Source organism: Macaca nemestrina, chromosome 11 (genome assembly GCF_043159975.1).
Source record: "Macaca nemestrina isolate mMacNem1 chromosome 11, mMacNem.hap1, whole genome shotgun sequence".
NCBI lineage: Eukaryota > Metazoa > Chordata > Mammalia > Primates > Cercopithecidae > Macaca > Macaca nemestrina.
This window is the reverse complement of record NC_092135.1, coordinates 105,317,279-105,337,017: the sequence shown is the minus strand read 5'-3', so window position 1 is coordinate 105,337,017 and position 19,739 is coordinate 105,317,279. Positions and strand designations below refer to the sequence as shown.

General features: G+C 43.5%; 1 long non-coding RNA gene across 1 annotated transcript in view; it reads left to right on the top strand.

The window, feature by feature from the left end:
• Positions 1–19,295, top strand: part of LOC139357202 (uncharacterized) — a 76,801-nt gene extending 57,506 nt beyond the window's left edge. Inside the window, exons 3-4 of the long non-coding RNA XR_011610002.1 lie at positions 17,404–17,514; positions 18,260–19,295. This is a non-coding gene — a long non-coding RNA (uncharacterized lncRNA). The remainder of the gene's footprint in view (positions 1–17,403; positions 17,515–18,259) is intronic.
• The last annotated feature ends 444 nt before the right edge of the window (positions 19,296–19,739 follow it).

Sequence of the window (19,739 nt, the reverse complement as noted above, 5' to 3'; positions counted from 1 at the left end):
TAGTATAAGTCCTACGTTTTACTAATGCGTAAATGAAACAAAGCAGGTGGTGTCTGTTGCAGTCCTGGGAGATACAAATGAGTAGGATGAAGACTCACAGATTTACCATGGAAAACAGGATCACAATGTTGAACTCGAGTGTGGGGTTTCCCCAACACCAAGAGGGGATCCATGTACCCCAGGCCATGGGGAAGGGTTTGACTGCTACAGCTCAGATACCATGCTGTGCCCACTTCTCCCTTAGCTACGCAAAGTAGGAAATTGAGGTCATTTTCATAATTTAGGCAAAACTTCCCTTTCCACTTGAATTACTGAGATATTTCAGGCAAACGCAGATTTCAGAAAAAAATTAAATAGCAAAATTTGAGTTTGGGAACTCATTAACAAGCAGTGAGACTTCCTGTATTGCATCAATTATAAACAATTTGGAGGAAAGAGAGGTTGCTTTTTTTTCTTTTAAAGAAATTATCTGGAAAATTACCCAGGTCTTTGCTTCCTCTTTTTAGATGAGATCTGGACAGGCTGAGTTAAAGACAGTAACCTCATTAGGATGGGTTTAGATGATAAAACCAGGAGAAGAAACCAAGAAGCCCAAACTGCCCTCTGGCTCTCCTCCAACTAGCCTTGCCTCTGACGAGTCAGTTCATCTCTCTGCACTGGTATCTTACCACCCGCCCCCCCGACACTGAAATGGAGCCAACTCGCTTTGCCACTTTTCTACTTCATAGGAATGCTCTAAAAATTAATATTCACTGTGAAACTAGGAAAGCCACAGAGGAATGATCCTATCTCAATATGAAGCATTATCAGTTTTGTTGTGCCTGCCACTCTCAGTTGGCATTGATATATTGTTCAGAATCTCTCTAAAAATCTCCATTCTTTTTCTGACCCCAATGACCACTAATTATGGAAAACAATGTACTGGACTACATTCAAGAAAGAAATATTTTGCCTGTTCATCAACTCAGCCAATAGGGTTTAAAGTGACTCTGATAATTTTAAGTGGCTCAATGAATGTACCATATAAGCTATGTACTATTGAAGGAGCTTTAGCTGCTGCAATTCTTATCCTTCCTCCCTTCAGGTTTTCTTTAGTGTTGAAATTGATATGGAGACGTGGATGGAGATTTGAGTCTTAGGAATTTGGGAAGGTGAGTCATGCCGAGGAGCTATATGACTTTACTCACTAAATATTTCCAGAATGTCTCCTAACCCTGCCATCCCTAGTCCTCCATCTAAGTCAGGCTCTTATTGTCTCTTGCCTGGATGTTTGAAGCAGTCTTGGGACTGGTCCTCTTGACTCCAATCTTATCTGTTAAGCAACTTTCCCCACTGCTGCTGAGTCTATCCAGAAAGCAGGCTTTGTCACGCTGGTGCCACCATTGCCCAGAAAATATAGTCCAAGCTCTCCAGATGGAGGGACTTACATGTCCTGTTAACATCTTAGCTCCCTATGTCTCTAGCTTCAGCTCCCTCCCGTCCCTGCCTTACAGATTTGTATTCAACACCAGCAGACTGCATATGCTTCCTCTGCATAGACTGGGCTACATTTTGCCTTTGGGTGTTTCCTCCACCAACAATCTCAAAGAAAGCAGACAAAGCAAACAATGGAACACCAATAGCTCCTCATTCATCCTCGGGGTCATGTGACACATACGTTGTCTCCTTTCTTCCCTCCTGTGTATTTCTCCAGGGTGGTGTGCTCCTCTCCTGAATTCTCACCCCTGTGATACCCTGGGCAAGTCTATCATTAAGCTGATATGTAAGGTTCTATGGATCTTTATACATGCTTGTCCACTTACTAAACAGTGAACTCTCTGGAGAGGGAGCTCTCTCCTCTGGATCTTGAACAATAACTGGCTCAGGAATATATATATATATATATATATATATATATATATATATATCGTGAAATACATGCTTCTTAAACAGCTTCCATGTGTAAGGCAACTGTGTGCTTGGTGGTTGGGGAATGTCTCTAATACTAAGTTGTTCAAAGAGAAAAAACTGTCTAATAAGTATGTCAATGTATACTTGAATGAATTCTTTATTTTTCTTTGGATGAGAGATCCAGATTTATGCAAATAATTAGTTGGGGGGAACCCTATGTCAACAGCAGGCCATCTGGCAGTGTGATGTCATGGCAGGTTGCTTCTCTTTGCTGCCACCATCCTGGAGCCTGGGGCTTTCTTGTGGCTATGGCCTTGAGTGTAGAGATGCACCCGCCCCCCTTCTCTGGAGTTCTCTGCCTTGTATTATGTTGCCATGGCAACAACCCACTTTCATTCTGGACTTGCTGCATGGGAGAGGGGAACCCTTTACTACAATGGCATAAATGATGAGGATTATTTAAAAAATAAGTTGACAAGGTTAATCATCGCCACATGATACTAGTACCACAGATTCTGATTTTGTGAGACTATAGTTTGTTAGGTGTTTCTGGCAGTACTGAAAATAGATTAGCTAGAAGAATAGAAGATTTGATATACCCTTTGTTTAAATGTCTAACTCTCTCTGTGCCTGTGGTGATTCTATTTTTAGTGCAAAAAATATTTTTATTCTCTTGAAGTATATGCAAAACCTGTTTTGAGTCAATCCAGTGCATCAAAGAAGGGAATAAAATTTCTAGAAGGAAGGCTGAATGATCTTGCAAGGTGTGGAAGGCTGGGATAAACAAAGATACTAACACCTGTCTAGGACTATGACAAATCTGCTCAAATCTGTTAAGAGATTATGTGGAAACATAGTAATGTGTCATTTAGTTACTTTTTTTGGAAGAGAGTCCGTTACAAAAAAAAGAGAGAGAGAAATGGCTTGCAGGCTTGCTTTTTAAACACCTTTATATATTCAAATGACCAAGTGCAGATATATATTGCAGGAGCCTAGTTGATTGTTCGGTACCTGCGGAAGTCTGACAGAGACATTCCACGTGCTCTAAGCAGGATGTTTCCATCTGGCTCTGTGAGCCTCGCCTCCCTGTAGCTCAACATCTCTCTTTCTTTTCCGGAGAGATCAGGATTCTCTTTCTAGGTGGAATGAGCTCCCCCTTGGACCTAGGCTGAGTTCCTTCTGTCTCTTTACCCAGGCAGCTTCTCTCTCCTAGTTTCCAGCTTTTACCCGCAACACAGATTGAGGACTCTGGTTTATTTGAGAGGCAGATGTCTGCTGAGTGTCACCGTGCAATGGCGTGGTCCCCTGTCCCTAGCCTCCTCCTGATGCCTGGGTTCCCCTTTGATCAGATATACCTTGCAACACAGGCCCATTTGTCTTCTCTTGGAGGAGCCAGACAAGATTCTCATTTATTCACTCACTATCCGCTATCACCATCTCACAGAAGCACACAGCATGTGTGAGTATCGTTACACCAGGGACGTCATGTGTTGGGGCACAGGCCGCAGAGGGGTAGGGATTTGATCAGCAGGCTTATATGTGACAGAATTAATCAGTAGATAGTTTTTCTGACAAAAACAAAGATGATCCTATGCTTACCAGGCATCGCTCACAGCAGCTGTCCTGGGCCTGGCCCTACATGGTAGGCTGCCGTTCATTTTTAGTTCCTGGGACTCAACATGTAGCCGTACCCGATTGGACTGGAGTGGGGGGCACCTCATGGGCTGATCCAGTAGGATTTTGTCCATTGGGATTTTGTACTAAGAAATCTCAGTGACCTAATGAGCAATGGGAGGTTGGAACAGTCACAATGGGCCACATCCAGGCTGAGAAGCTAGGAGTAAGTAGAAGCTACACAGAGCATAAAGAGAGAAAAAGTAAGTCAGTGGCCAAAACAGAACAGAGCCGACACACACAAAAGGGGAAATGGAAATGCTGAGAGGGACGGAGGAAGGCAGAGGAAAGGTAGAAATGTGGAAGCAGGGAGAGAGGAAGAGGAAGAGGAAAAAGGGTGGGAAGATGGAGGGCAACAGGGAGAATCCCTAATCTACTTCAGTTCCATTCAGGTTCCCCTGGGGTAGCTGACTCGTATTTTAAGGAATGTTTCTTGACTCCAGCCATTGATTCAAATCCCAGCTCATCACTTACTAGCTGTGTAACCTTGGGCAGGGCACTTAACCTCTTTGTACCTCAGTTTCCTCATCTGTAAAATAGGGATCAGTACAGTATCTGCCTCTTACGGATACGGTGAGGAACAAACAAGTTAACACACATGAAGCCCTTACAAAAACATCTGGCTCAGCTGGGTGTGCCAAGGCTCACACCTATAATCCCAGCAGTTTGGGAGGCCGAGGCGGGTCACTTGAGCCCAGGAGTTCAAGACCAGCCTGGGCAACATGGTGAGACTCCATTTCTACAAAATTTTTTAAAAATGAGCTGAGCATAGTGGTATGCACCTGTGGTCCTAGCTACTGGGGAAGCTGAGTCAGGAGGATTGCTCAGGCCCAGGAGGTAGAGGCTGCAGTGAGTCACGATCATGTCACTGCACTCCAGCCTGGGCAGTAGAGTGAAACCCTGTCTCAAACACACACACACACACCCCAAACAAACACCTGGCACACTACGTAAGCGTAGTCTATTTTTACTACTGAAGTTCTTGGTTTCAATAGAATCTCTCTGTTACTACCTCATATAAATCCTGATAGTAGCCCCCACCCCCAACCCCAGTTTAAACTGAGTACATTTGTGGGTATCTATTTCTTATGATCAAAACCAGCTTAACTAGAATACTTCAAGAATACTTCCCAAATTTTTGAAAGTAAAAAAAAAAAAAAAGTCATACTTTCTTTTGAATTTTATAAACTTGGGATAAAAAGAGAAACTAAGTGCATGCCTTGTGGGAACAGAAATGAGTAGAGTAAAAGAAGAGACATTCCAAGTGTGTACATTGTCAAAACAAGTTATCACTAATTTGGGCAAACAGGGTGGGGCGGCTTCACCTTGCCTTTCCCCATGGCTGCTTCCTGGGGCTGAATGCTGCAGAGGCAATGTTTTCCTTTATGGAAGGTTCTTCTCACTGCTTCTGTATTGAACACGTGTACTCAGGTTTTGCTTTCCTCAGATGTGTTCTGTTTCATTTATTCCCTGAGGCTTGAGGTCTTCTCTCCATTTCTTGGCAAATGTGGGATTTCTGCATCATCCACCACTCCCCAACAGTACTCACCCTGTGTAATTTTGTTGCACGTGTTTACAAGCATTGGCAACAAAGTTCCATGTTGAATTACCAAGAACAAAGCCCATGGAGATGGCGCACAGTGGCTAACATTGTCCCAGAAAGCAATTTTGTCTTTTGGAAGACCTGTGGTTGCCCTCCTGACACACTGACTGTAGGAGTTGGCCAGGGCTGTCTAGCAAAAGTTCCACAGACTGGGCAGCTTAAACAACAGGAATGTATCATCTCACAGTTCTGGAGGCTGGAAGTTTGAGATCAAGGTGTCAGCAGGATTGGTTCCTTCTGAGGGCTGTGAAGATGAGACAGTTCTGTGCTTCTCTCCTGGCTTCTAGTAGTTTGCAGGCAATCTTTGACTTTCTTGGCTACTGCTCCATCACTCTGATCTCTGCCTTCATTTTCACACCATGTTCTCCCTGTGTAGGTGTCTCTGTCCAAATTTCCTCTTTCCTTAAGGACATCGGTCATAGGAGATTAGGACACACCCTGCTAGCCTCATCTTCATTTGATCAACTCTGTAATGACTCTGTCTCCAAAAAGGGTGCATTCTAAGGTATCGGGAGTTAGAACTTTAACACATCTTATCTGAGGGGAGAGGAGGATGCAGTTTAATCCAATAACACTGACATATTTGAGAAGTGAGTACCAAAATGACTTTTGGGGTTGCCAGTTTGGTGACGGGGCTTAAAGCTGTTTGCTGATAATGGAATATTTGTGAAGTAAGTTCAGTGGCTATAAAAATTGTGAATCATACCCTCATTGCTTACCATTCTCTTGGCTTTTGTATTTTCATACTTTCTTGGTTTCTATTCTGTACTGGTCTCTGTTAGAATTCTCTGCCGGACCTCTAATGTGCGTCTTCCCCAGTGTTCTCTATCTCAGTGTATAATGGCACCTCCATCGTTCCATGGCTCAAGTCAAATCCTACAAATCCTTCTTGATCCCTTGCTTTCCTCAGCTCCCTCCTATGTTCAATCCAGCTTTAAATGCTGCTGGCTTTTACTCTAAGATATATATATATATACACATACAGTCATGCATCGCTTAATGCTGGAGACATGTTCTGAGAAATACATTGTTAGGCAATTTAGTTGTGCGTACATCATAGAGTGTACTAACACAAACCTAGATGGTGCAGCCTACTACACACCTAGGCTATACGGTTTACAGCCTATTGCTCCTCGGCTACAACCTGCATGGCATGTCACTGTACTGAATGAATGCTGTAGGCAGGTGTAACACAATGGTAAGTATTTGAGTATCTAAACACAGAAAAGGTATAGTAAAAATATGGTATGAAAGATAAAAAATGGTATACCTTTATAGGACACTTACCATGAATGAAACTTGCAGGACTGGAAGTTGCTCTGGGTGAGTCAGTGAGTGGTGAGTGAAGGTGAGGGCCTAGAACATTACTGTAGGCTACTGTAGACTTTAGAAATACTGTACCCTTAGGCTATACTGAATCTATTTTTAAAATTTCTTTCTTCAAAAATAAATTAACCTTAGCTTGCTTACAGTGACTTTTAACATTTATTAACTTTTTAATCTGTAAAAACTCTATTGCTCCTTTGTAATAACACTTAATTAAAAACACACACACTTCATACAGCTGTACAAAAGTATTTTCTTTCTTTATATCCTTATTCTATAACCTTTTTTATTCTTTTGTATTTTTATTTTTAAACTTTTTTTTGTGAAAAACTAAGACACAAGCACACATTAGCCTAGGCCTTCACAGGGCCAGGATCATCGGTATCACTGTCTTCCGCCTCCACACCGTATCCCACTGAAAGGTCTTCAGGGGCAATAACACGCGTGGAGTTGTCATCTCCTGTGATAGCCATGCCTTCTTTAGAACACCTCCTGAATGGCCTGACTCAGGCTGTGTTACAGTTAACTATATTTATTAAATAAGTAGAGGCAGTACTCTAAAATAATAATAGTATGGTAAATGCATAAACCAGTAACATAGTCATTTGTTATCATTATCAAGTGTTATGTACTGTACATAATCCTATGTGCTATACTTTTATAGGACCGGCAGCATAGTAGGTTTGTGTACACCAGTATCACCACATACATGTGTGTATGCATTGCCCTGCAATGTTCCAGCAGCTATGAGATCACTAGGTGATGGGAATTTTTCAGCTCCATTATAATCTCATGGTACCACCATAATATATGTAATTCAGCATTGATCGAATGGCATTATGTCTCCCATGACTGTACCTGGCACCTCCTCACCTCTCACCATCTCTGTGGCTGCCATGGCAGGCCAGGCCACCTTGGACAGCTGCTATAACCTCCTAAATGGTCTCCTTTTACCACTCTTATTATGCAGTACTATCCCTCCTGGTACTGTTCAGAATAATGTAATCATCTCTTGTTCCTCCTCCCCACTTTGCTTTAAATTCACCAAAGGCTCTTCATTGCCCTGAGAATCAAAGCTCTTTACTCTAGCCAACATGACCTGCAGTGACCAGGCCTCTGCCTACGTCCCTCTACGCCTCATGTAAAAACCTCCAAGCCCATTTTCTACCTACTTTAGGGCTTACACTAGCTGGGCTCTCTTTCTAGAAAACTATTTTTTCAGATGTTCCATTGGCTTCACTCCTTCTTGTCATTTAGGTCTCAGCTCAAATTTCGTTTGCCCAGAGCTGCCCTCTGATTGTGCAACATAAAGCAGACTCTCCTGTTCTCCCTGTATTTCCTATCATATCTTCCTGATTACTTTTCATTCTGTCACTCATCACGTGCCACGGTCACTGTCTTCTCCCACTAGACCAGACTCTGCATAACACTGGGTATATTGTCCTGCTTGTGCAGTTTGTATCCTCAAGGCCTAACACAGTGTCTTACACAATTGAATCATCAATGAATTCTTGGTTATTGGATGAATGAATGAATGAATGAATCAATCAATCAATCAATCAAGAATTCCTGGGCAAAACATGAAAAGAACTTGCAGTTAGAATGCATACTATAAGTCAGACATGGTTCAAGGCTTTGTTACCAGGGTTTCTTTTGATCCTCAAGAAATTAATTAAGGTAGGTATTATCCCCATTTTAAACAAGGAACTTGAGGCTCTGAGAGATTAATAAAGAGATTGATCCAATAGATCATAAGTTGTTGAACTGAAGTTGTACCTGATCTCCGTATACTTTCTCCTATGACACAAGCTGGGGGTGACAAGCCCATAAGATAATACATTCAATGCTTTAGAAATAAGAGTGTAAGCAAGTTACTGGAAGTACTGACAACAATGTTATTTAGTTCTGGATCAACTAGGGAAGATACCCTTTTAGACTTAATCTTCCTATAACAGGAAAGATTAATTAAAGATTGAAGATTTCCACAGTAGACGGCATGCTCAGAGGAGGTAATCTGAAATAGAAGAAAATTTGAATTTTAATGAAAAAAGTTATCAAAAGGAAAAAAATTGGAATATTTTTATTACACTGTTATGGGATTCAGCACCAAGAGGCACATTTCAAGTCAGGAGTCAGAATGTGTGAATGATTTTCCGAGATGCTCTGTACCTCTCACGGTGCCACCTGGGCACGGTACTATGGAGGAACTCAAAAATATTTGTTGAATGAGTGAATGGAGAGATTATACTTAAGTCTATGTAGACACCCCTTCTCTCTTCCCATGTCATCTTTACTATTAGCAGAGGTGGGGACTGGCAACTTCATGTGGCTAGATGGCTGGAAACCAGACAAAAGACTTCCCACCAGATGCTTGGGCAAGTCCCAGTGCTTAAAGTATGTGGAAACGCACACCCCAACCTCTTTCGTAGTTCTTACTCACTCAACTACATGAACATTCATTCCCCTTATGCCTGTGAAGGAGCGAAGACTCAACACATTACTTTGAAAAAATTGCCGACTCTTTCCTATTATCCTCTAATGGCCCTGCATCAGTCTTTTGTTGGTTGTAGTTACATTTGGGGACAGCATGATTTAATCCATGATATATTGCATTCTTGGTGATAATGAACTATAAAGAATGGGGTCCTGTTGTAATTTATTTCAATAAATTTCAGATTACTATCTAGAAGTACTAGGAATAATCTCATGAATAAAAGAAATAAAAAAGGAATTTATGAGATCTTTACATTCCCTAAGGAAATAATTCAAGTACCAAAAGAAGCAACTAAATTTAGGTAATAGAAAATCAAGGTGTTTAAAGGAGAGCTGTTGTTTTACAAGATCTGAAATCACTACTTGGGATGCAATAAAAAGTGGTAAGGGTGCCTGCTTACAGAGAACCAGTGTCATGAACCAACACAAGCATTTACGGAGAAAATTATCTAGGTCAAAAAAAACAAGGTGATTCAATTTACAAAGGACATAAAAGACAATGGAAAAGATCCTTTATGTACCCGGCAGAAACACCAGAAGAAGCTCTACCTCTTGATTAGATGTAAAGATGGCAGGACAGATTAACACCCAAAGACACATTTCAATGGGAAGCTGTGCTCACTTTGGGATTGTAGAGCAGGTTCCCCAGGCCACAGACTGCAGTGGAGATTAGGTTACAGATGACTGGGGGCAGGGAGTTCTCTGGGGAACAATACCTGTTGGGGAGTGAAGGCAGCAGGACTAGGCAAAGGGGAAATTAAACTGTGATGCAGCTGCAGTAGAGGCCTCAGCACCCCACCAGGAGCTGCAGAGCTGGGGGTGGCTTTTCCAAGAGATCCTGAATTCAGGCAAGATGGGTACAACCTTTGTACCATGCTATGGACTAGCCACTTGGAATGTGTGTTGCCCCCGGGGTGGGGGCACATCCTAGAGCAAGGCGGTTCTTTTCAGCAATGCCTGGGGAGGGACTCAGCTGTGAGCCATCAACAGCTAACACTTCTGGCAGATGTGGGGGCTGCGTGGCTCAGTCCTGAAGATGGGGTGGGAGTTAGGCCATGCATCTCTGTCTATTCTGCTGGAACCAGTACCAGGAGGCTGAAAGGAAAGAAGATGGTAGAATGTTGCTTAGCGTAATCTATTTTTAAATGTGATGCTAAGTTGACCTTCAGCTCTTCCCTTATCCGCTACAATAGCCTTCCTATAGCTCTTTCCACTTCCACACCTGGCTCCCTTCAGAGTGACAGTAAAACAATCTGAAAACATAAATCTAGTCCTGCGATACCCCTGCCTCATACCCTTCAATGATTTCCCATCTCACATGGGATTAAAAACCCAGCTCTTTGACATGCTTGTAAAGCAGGGTGACCAGATAACTTATCGTGCAAACCAGGACACTTTTGAGAGTGAAAGGAGGCCCTATCCCTAGTTGTACAGGGACAAAGGTCTAAACCAGAACTATTCTTGGCAAATTGGGATGTATGTTCACCCTACCTACAAGGTATCTGATAATATGGCCGCCTTTCACCCATGTTTCAGCCTCTTCCCAATGTCCACTCCTCTTTGCCTTCCATTAGATTCTGGAACAAATTAAGCTCTTTCTCACCCCAGGGCCTTTGTTTTTGTCACTTCCTTCCATCTCTACTTCTCCCTCTTTTATTCTTCAGGTCACAGCTTAAAATGTTTCTATTCGCAGAGGTCTCCCCATCTAGTCTCCATTGTAGTGCCGATTTATTCTATCCATAGTCCTAACTACTATCTGAAATTACAATCACTAGATTTTAAGCCCCAAAAGAACAAGAATCTGCTGTCTAATCAGTGTGTCCCCAGGTATTAGCCTAATGTGCTTCCATAGGTTTGGCATCAATACGTACAAAGCGAATGAATGAGGAGCTTGGGAAACTGTTCTGAAACAAAAATGTGTGTGTGTGTGTGTCAATGAAATGCCCAAGACCACCATCAAAAGACAAACACATCACCTATATCAGAAATTATACAGGTGGCTGCTCACCCTCAAAAAGGTGGACACAGAGAAATGCAAAACATTAAGCAGTCAATTTGCAAACACCTAGAGGATCACAGGCTGCTGGATAACAACCAGCGGTTTAGTGATGAGGATATGTTGTCAGAACAATCTAATTTCCTTTTAAGACAGAGAGACCTTCATCAAAAGCGTTTATTAAGTGTCTGTCCGCACACAGTCAGGAGGAGACCATTGGAGGTGGAGGGGCTTGTGTTCAGCTGTGAAGCATCAGATTTAATATGTATCTTCAACCAAAATCTGATTTTGCTTCTGTGATAATTTTCTTTCACAGGCCAAGCAAATATGAGATCCTTACAGTAGAAGGTGGTAGCAGAATTGTTACCAAGTTAAGCTCGGTATAATTACCAAAGCCTTTAATTGAAAAAAAAAAAAATTCTTATGATTAAAGGATGATATTTGCTCAGGTTAAATGAGGTTAAATTTTCTGGGCTCTGCCTTGTAACACCTGACCATGTCCCAGAAAACAAAACTGTACTCAGATGAGCAAGTGAGTAGTTTTAGATTCCTGTGGAATGGTTACCAGATGCCCTCTTTTGAGAGAGGGTTCAAATGAAATCCTGAAAGTGAAACTTTTGATACTGATTCACACACAAACATCCTGGTGAGCGTTGCAGACTAACTGAAATGCCTTTTTAGGGGTCAAAAAGTCACATGCACCTTCCCGCATGCCACTGCAGGTATTATAAACTTGACTTTTACAGAGACGATATTTCAGGTCAAGTTGACACAAACCCCTCCTATCACCCAGCTATACAGACCCTGCAGATGTGTGAATTGAATACAAAGCAGCTAGAAGACTCCACAACAATAAATACTTACAAAAATCTTAAAGGTGAGATCGAGGGAGATGAGACCATTGGGTGTAGTGAAGGGTAAGCTTGTCTCAACTGTAGGGATGGCACAGGTACCAAGGAGCAGCTCGCCAGCCCACAGGTGAGATGTCTACATCTAAGAAGTCAGCTGCAGTCCAGGGACCTGGCCCTAGCCATAGCATACTGCCCTATAAAGACCCTGAAGAACAAGATAGCACCCCAACCCAGAGCAACTGGAGTTTGGGGAATGTTGAAAAAAAATGCCTCACATCTATCCACAGGGAATAAGGCAGTGGCAGCCTGGAGACGATGGGCAGCACTGATGGTAGGGAGGCAAATGGAATTCAACATTGCTCCATGTACCCAATGTTTGTTAAGAATGTATTTGTGGCTAGGTAATATCCTAGGTGATGGGATACAGCACAAACAAGACAGACACCATCTTTGCCCTCAGGGAGCTTACAGTTTCCAGAGAATTTAGATATTGATGAACCTGATGGGTCATTATATTTCTGGGTCTGCAGAGAGAGTCGTAGAGTTTGGGGAATAACTGAACCAATGGGAACAAGGATTAAGTAGGGGCAGGGGTTGGTATTAACTAGTCCCAGCTATCTAGAGTAGAGGCCTGTAGGACAGAGTCCAAAAAATAACTTTACAATCCATTTTAGGTTCTGTGATTCAGTATTGCCCTAAGGAAGGCAAAATGCGTTTGAATGTTTGCCAGATTCAATGATTACAGGAAAGTCCTTGTCCCCCATATCTGCCAGGAGCATTTAGCACAATGGACCACGGCCTCCTTCTTGCCCATTCTTCTCTCTTGATCTTGGAGACACCTCCACATCTGTCTCTCACTTTACTGGCAGTTTCTTCTTCATCTCCTTTGTTGGCTCCTTCTCAACTGCCCAACCCATAAATGTTGGAATGTCCAGGTCTTTGTCCTGGGCTCTTGTCACTCCTAATTGCTGTCCTCCAGTGGCCTCATCCAGTCTAAGGTTTATGCCAGTGACATCCAACCTGTTCCTCCAGTGCTGACCCCTTCCCGAAACACCAGGCCTTCCCCCTTACTTAACAGGCACCACAGACTTGAATGTCCAGCTCCCAAACCTGCTCCTCTCTGAGTTTCTTGTATTTCAGTTCATTCAGTTACTGGACCAAGATCTAGGGGTTATCCTGATTCCTCTCTCTCCTTTGACTCCCACATCCAATTCATCCTAAGTCCTGTCACTTCTTCCTCCAAAACTTCTTTGACCTCTTAATCTCCATTGCTGTAAACCTGGCTCAGCCTGCATTATCATAGGAGCTTCCTAACTGATTCAACTCTTCCACGTCTTCCCCTTAATAACCGCTCTCTGCCCATCAGCCAGAGGGATCCATTTAAACATTAATCAGATATGTTACTCTCCTATTGTAAAAGTGATAATAGCCTGCTCAGTGCATTTAGCATAAAGTCCAAATTCTTTATGTTGGCTTAAACGCCCTACCTGTTCTCTCCATTCCCTCCCCACATCCCCTTCTCACTGTGCTTTAGGCACAGTCTTCTTTCTGTTTCTTCAGACACCATAGTCCAACCTTGAGGCCTTGGCATTTGCAATTCCCTCTGCTTGGAGTGCTCTTCTCCAATTTTTACATGGCCCACTCTACACTGACATTCAGATCTGTCTAAATGTTCCTTCAGTGTGGCTTCCCTGGCCACCAGACCAGTAATGCACAGTTATTCCTTATCATATAATCTTTTAAATGGTCTGTATGTTGCTTACTAATGTTGATATTATTATTATTTACATACTTATTTATTTATTTGTGGTTTGTCTTCATCCTTTAGAATGTAAACTCTAGGAGAGCAGAGATATTATATTCACAGAGCCTGGAACAATCCTGGTTATATATATGACAGGATTCCAGTCAATCTGTGAAATAAAGTATCTGAATGCCCAAAGGCTAGTATTACACCAACCTGTCATGAGTAAGTGTATCAGTCAGGTATTGCTGTGTAGCAAGTCACTCCAAAACTCAGTAACTGAAAACAATAGGCATTTATTATTGCTCACCAGCCTATGGGTCAGTTCTACTGACTTGGGCCAGGTTTGGCTGGTTTTGGCTTGGCTTGTTCCTGCATCTGTGGTCAGCAGGCAGGATGGCTGAGGGCTGCTTGGTCTAGGAAGACTTAACTCATAGGTCAGGCAGCTGTTTGACAAATAGTGATGGTGACAGGATGACTGGGCCATATGTCTCTGTCATCCAGTAGTGTGAGCTTGTTTGCAGGGTAATCATGGGGTCTTCTGCCCAAAACCTGTTGAGGCTGAGGCTCAGAACTGGCACATCATCGCTTATGCCGTATTCTGTTGGTCAAAGTGAGTTCCAAGTCAGGCTTAGATGTAAGGGATGGGGAAATAAACTCCACTTACTAATGGGTGCAAATGCAAAGTCACATTGCAAAGGTGTGGCCTCAGGAGGGGGCAAAGGGCTGAGGGTATTTTTGCAATTAATCAACCATATTAAGGATGGCAATAAAAGTGGTAACTTTTCATTGCCACATTCTCCTTCCCAGACCAAGGCATAAAGGGCATGTACAGGCCCAGAAGTACCTTTTCCTCCACAGGAAAAGGGCTGGCCACAAGATGCAGTGTTTTCTCGGTTGCACAGCTGTGATGACTGGGGAATCGGGGGACCTGGTCCTTGCATGCACCACTGCTGGAGAACTGTGTGGACTCATCTGTGGCCAATGAAAGCCACAGAATCCCCAGTCCTTCCTCATACCCACCCACTCACAAGGAGCCAGCACATAACTGAACATACGTATGTGTGTGTGCAGGGTGGGGCCTAACACAGGTGCTAATGCCCCTGTTGAACACCCTCCCCAGAGAAGGAAGCAAACACCAGGCCTTCTTTTAGCACCAGATGGCTCCCATTTTGCAAGTATCTGGTAGAAAACAAGGATAAATCAAAGTTCCAAAGTTCTCTCCCTTCCTCTCCCTCCTGCCAACCTCTCTGTCTCTCATTCTTAGAATTGGGGTCTCACTCTATTGCCCAGGCTGGAGTGAGGTGGCACTATCACAGCTCACTGCAACCTCAATCTCCCCCGGGCTCAGGTGATCCTTCCACCTCAGCCTCCCGAGTAGCTGGGACTACAGGTGTGCACCACTACACCCAGTTAATTTTTTATCTGTCTCATCTTTGAGTAGAACTCAAGTGACTCAGAATGAAAAGACCTTGGCACAGACCTGTTAAGGAAACTCCTTATAAAGTGAAGAAAACAACATGCTCAGCCATGTCCTTGCCTTCTGTGCACGGTAGTACATTCACTGCCTGAGAATTCAAGGCTAAAACAAAAAGAGGAGCTTTTTTTCCAACAGATAAGTACTTACCTTTTTCAAAAAAAATGTGTAAGCTGTCCTGAGTGTTTAACAGTTATTCGCACAGCTTTCCAAAGACTCACAGCATTTAAAAGCTAACCCTCTGGAGATTCAACAGCTTCTTCCAGGTCCCACCACAGTGGAAAAGAACTCTGGATGTCCTGGCTTGCTGTCCAGCTCTTCTCTCTTCCCTTCCAGCTGCCAGTTCAGCTTTAAGAAGTTCATTCTCCACACTCAGATGCAGGCAAATGCATTCAACTTGAGCATATTGATTTCAGGCAGGTGAGAGTGGATGTAGCAATTCAGCCTGACAAATATTTAGATCAGTTAAGTGTCCTTTAGAATCACTTGAACTCAATGTTTCCTTTCCCCAACCATTTTGCTCTACAACCTACCTCCCCAGCATAAAATATTCAAATTCTTTCTAAATTTCATGTACTGAAAAAATACTTCTAGGCCCTAGCTACATGATACCTCCACTGGGAGTCCTGTCCTTTCCATGCCCTGAGAAAACCGGATCTAAAGCAGATTTAAATGACTCAGCAGTAGGACTCGGGTCTCTGTCTCTGCCTGCTTACTTGGGGAGTGCTCTAGCCTTTGAGGCTCTCTTGCACTCCAACATAAGAACAAAATCATCGATGGCTCCATTCCCCAGCACTTGAGACTTTTCTTCCCACAGACACATTCCTGAGGACACCAGTCATGGGTAAAGAACTCCACTGGGGTCAGCGTTGGATCCCGCTAGGCAGTTTAGGACTTGTAAGTAGAGTAGTATGGGCTTGGTGTTCTCAGAGCCTCTCACTCATGATTCATGGCTCTCCACCCCAAGCATCGGAACTTGCCCAACTTCACCACAGAAGGAAACAGCCTGTAAGCTTGGAGGGCCAGGGAGGAAACCGGAGGCATGTGTGGGAGGATTAGACACATGAAAAGATATTTACAGTAAGGTTCGCTTGTCATCCTATCGAACTGGGGGTGCATAGAGTACAATAAGACCCCGTGTGAGTACGTCAGATGACAAGGCTCAGGTTGGATGGGTGTGTAGAGTAAAGGCTTTGCATCACCTTTGCCAGGGTGAGGGAAGGCTATGGATAGCACAGGGGACCTTGATGATGGGGTGAGGGAGCCCATGTGGATGTAGTGGTCACCAACTGCTTCCCAGTTCTCCACATGGGAGAAAGAGCCCTTCTCTGTAATCATGGAAGCTCAAGTTCTTGATGGTTCAGAGGTTAGGGACCTCTGATTATTAGGGCAGAGCAGAATAGCAGGGCTGGCCCTGGTAGATCAGACATCTCGTGACACCCTTTAAAAGGGACTAGAATATTCGGAACTCCAGTGTAACTAAATGCTCCTCAAGCTTTACCAGCAAGTGAGCGAGGTCCCATTGTATTTGGTACTCATATCCCCACCAATTCTGTAAAAGTTTGCCAAGTTTCCCCTCCATCTCCTGCACCCTTTCACCAAAAGATATGCCTAAGAGTTCCCAAGAGGCATCTAACATAGGCCTGCATGTCAGCCCAGACTCCTGGGCTGAGCTTCTGCACTGTTGCCTTGATGGCTGAACCTGATCTCTGTCACAGCACCCACCACTCTTTCTCAAGCCTTGACACCTTGGCAGGCTTTGGCAAAAAGAGGAGAGCTGTTCTTCCTCGGCATTATGTTCGCTTAGCAGGGGTCCCACAGCAGGGTTGCTTGGACCCCAGAGTACCATAGGGCTTAATAAGACCAGCCCTTTCATCTCACACGCTCTATCCTTTCTCTCACTGGTGCACACATGTCAGGCGTCTGAGTAGGGAGTGCTCAGATATTTGCACCAGCTTGAGTCAGAAACCCGACTTCCCAGGTCTGTTACCGAGCCTGGTCCACACTTCAGGGTCTTTTCCTCACGGTCTGGTCTTTTTCAGGTGCCTACCTTTCCTCCCTGCAAACTGCCTTGAGTTGCCTCCCCTTCTCCCTTCCTTCCGGGTCTGTCAGAAGCATCTTGTCTGTGTACATATTTGAACCCCATCAGTACACAGAAATCATGTATTTCCTTGAGGGCCCCTCAGACCCCAGGTACAAACATTGAAGTAAGTAACAGCAGGGATGGGGGTTCTGCCTCGCTTCACCTGCCAGCCATGTGCAGACCTTGTTTCAGTCCAACTGAGACTTTAGCGAATGCTTCATTCTGGTTTCTGAATGGCTTCTCAGCGTTTGTCGCTGTGTTCACAGGGCCACCGGGGTTGGCTGAGTCAGAATACCAGCCACGTGGCATGTCTCATGGGGCAAGAGCTGTGCGCCCATGGGAGCCCAGAGGAGGAGCACACTGAGGACCAACACCAGGTAGGACTTGCCCAAACAGGAGTCTAAAGAAGATGGCCAAAAGAGGGTTGCAAATCTAGTAGTTTAGACGTGGTGCCAAGATAAGGTCAGATTCCGAGCATGTTTAGATCAAGTAAATGGTGTTTGAGGGTGGCTGTCCTAACCACCTGCAGTTGTTCACTACTCGCCTATATAGGCCAGATTGTGTCTGCCAGGGAGATGGACCAGGCTGGCTTGAAGGACCAGGGCAGATTACATGCCCCAGACAGGTGTTATACAGTGGTTAAAGCTCCTGCTTGTGTTTAAAGGATTATTTATAAAATGTAAAAAGACCCAAAGACTTTAATTCCTTTGTAATGCTGGGATTAAAATCTCAACTAACAAGGGTCTAACTAGATGGGAAATGGGAAATCTCCTATGGAAATTTGGTTCTTTTGAATTCAAGCTGCATACACAGTAGATTATTTTCCCCCTATAAAATGAAAGTGTATGGCAATCTGGGTATTCTCTTACTGAAGATAGTAGTAAACTAAATATTTTTTAGTGAGAGGATTGCTTTATATTCTGCTTTTTCTGCTGGTGTTCACTAGGGCTTCTAATACAAATGCAGTATCACCCTCAGCTCTTTTTATAACACCTGTTGCGTGCGATGATGTGGGTGCTTAGGGGAACAGGATAGGGGATCTCTTGTATTTCGGGGGATGCAGGCATGAGTGGGTGACCCAAGATCAAATAATGAGCTGAAGTTCATTATCTCTGTTTCCAGCTCTGCAGATGAACAATATCATCACAACTAACCAATTGATCAATTATTCATTCAGTCATTAAATGAGAAGCTACTGTGTACCCATCCCTTTCCTTGGCCTTCTGGACAATTAGACATGATGCCTGTCTTCAAATTGCTCACACACCAGTTGGAGACACAAAAGTTACATGCAGTAAGCAACAATCCCTAAATGCTCAACAGCTCACCAAGCCTGAATGGAGAGGAAGAGACCTTGGTGTGGCCTGGAATGAAAGAGCAGCTTTAGGAAGGAGTGGCATAAAAGAGAGAACTTAATCCAGCAGTTTTTCTTCCTCTACACCCAGATGGTATTACATGTGTTACTGGCCAGTGTTGGGTACCAATGGCACTGATGTGGTCACTAAGGGGCCCTTGGTACCAGGGCTGGGAAAAGGGTGGGGAAAGCAAGACCTCTAGGCCCTTCAGGAATGAGCACCTCCCTAGATAATGTGCCTAGGCTGTCCCTCCCTGGCCTTCACCTCGTCCCAGTATGCTTTCTCTGCCTCTCTCTGTTTCATTCTCTGGCTCCATCTTTTTATTAGTGTTATTTTTTCTCCCTCCTGGTTGTTTTTCTCCATTCTTTCTCTTCTTTCTTTTTTTTTTTTTTTTTCTTTTCCTTTTTACCAGTCTACTTCTAATACTTTTCTAGTGCCCTTCCATGATCCATTCCAGATGTTGCTGGATTCTTATGTAGACTGATGCTAGAGGTCATGGGGTGGATGTAAACAATGTCTGCAACCTGCCTTAGCATTGTTATTTTTAATCCTGTGATAACAATAGTACTGATACATATTACAAGTCATGTCTTTGGATGTAGTTTCTGAGAAAGTCCAAGTTGTTTTTACAAAAGAACACCCATGTAAAGGAATGAGACGATCTAAGTTACATGAAGACATTAACTGCAACAAAATTAGGTTAATACATTTGAATTCTTAGCCAACTAATGCTTCTAAACATCTTCCCTTCAGAGCATAATCTCCTTGCTCATCTTATTCTCCACAGACCCCTCTCCACTGGAACTCTAGCACCTAGAATAGAGTTGGATATACATGAGGTGCTTAATACATATTTGTCAAATTGAATATCCAGTTTTAGGAGTTTAAAGAGGGTTTTCAAATGGGGACAAGCCGAGACACAAATCATCTCAGGAATGAGATGAAACTGTTTGGCCAATTAGAGATGAAGTTCACAATGGAAACTATGACATGACTGAACATCCTCAAGCCCTGAAGTAATAATTAGCACATAAAGTTGGTCTGTTATGGACTTCGTGTTGTGCTCCCTGCAAAATTGGTATAACCCCCAATGTGATGGCATTGGGAGGTGGAGCCTTTGGGAAGTCACTAGGTCACAAGGTTGGGGCCTCATGAATGGGATTAGTGCCCTCGTATGAATGATCAGGAGAGAACTTGCTTTTTCCTTTTTCTGTTCTCTACTTTGTGAGGATACAGAGAGAAGACAG